Genomic DNA, 785 nt, shown 5'->3' with positions numbered 1-785 from the left:
CCCTGAAACTGGAGTTACAGACAGTTGTGAGCTGCCATGTAAATGCTGGGAATTTAACCCTGGACCTCTGGAAGAGCTGTCAGTGCTCCTAACTGCTGAAGTCCAGCCCCTGAATTTTTCTTAATTTATTGTATATTTTTTAAAATCTTACTTTAGAATTATTTCCATTTAACCATCCTTTCCTTACTCTTTTGTTTGTTTCCTATTTATAAATACTCATCTTTCTAAGTCCTGAAATAATTTATTTCAGATTTTATGCTTTAGTTTGGTAATTTATAAAGCTGTGATGAAAATTTTCCCTCATGGATTAAGAATTTATTTATTAACTTGTATACCATTTTTCTTGGAATGTGCTAGTTGCGGGGGGGGGAGGAGAGAGAGAGGAGAGAGTGAACACCCTACCTACCTAAAATAACAATCATTAGGACTGGTGATATGACTCAGCTGGTCGTTTATGTTCCCTAGTTAGTATATTTGAAGCTCTAGGTTAGAACCCCCGCCACACATAGATCAAGCATGGGAGCATATACCTAATCTTTCTTTTGTAGCATAGTGTGGCCTCAAACCAACTGTATAGTGAGAGGACCTTGGCCTCCACTTCTCAGGTGTGTGCGACCACACCTAGTTTGTGTATTGCCAGAGATAAAAGTCATGGCTTCATCCCCATCCCCTCACATAAAATGCTATCAAATTAATTCTACATTTTCAATGGAATATAGCAGGTACTCTAATCTGTAAATCGTTTTGGGAACTTGGCGAAAAACAAGCTCTGTCCATATATTTTT

At 38.0% G+C, this 785-nt stretch overlaps 1 protein-coding gene across 1 annotated transcript in view; it reads left to right on the top strand.

Annotated features, from left to right (window-relative positions):
• Positions 1 to 785, top strand: part of Pds5a (PDS5 cohesin associated factor A) — a 110,898-nt gene that overhangs the window by 93,167 nt on the left and 16,946 nt on the right. The gene's annotated exons all lie outside the window — the stretch shown is intronic.

The sequence above is a fragment of the Microtus ochrogaster genome, linkage group LG1 (assembly GCF_000317375.1).
Source record: "Microtus ochrogaster isolate Prairie Vole_2 linkage group LG1, MicOch1.0, whole genome shotgun sequence".
Lineage (NCBI taxonomy): Eukaryota > Metazoa > Chordata > Mammalia > Rodentia > Cricetidae > Microtus > Microtus ochrogaster.
Note: the sequence above shows the minus strand (reverse complement) of the source record. Positions and strands in the feature narration are given on the sequence as shown.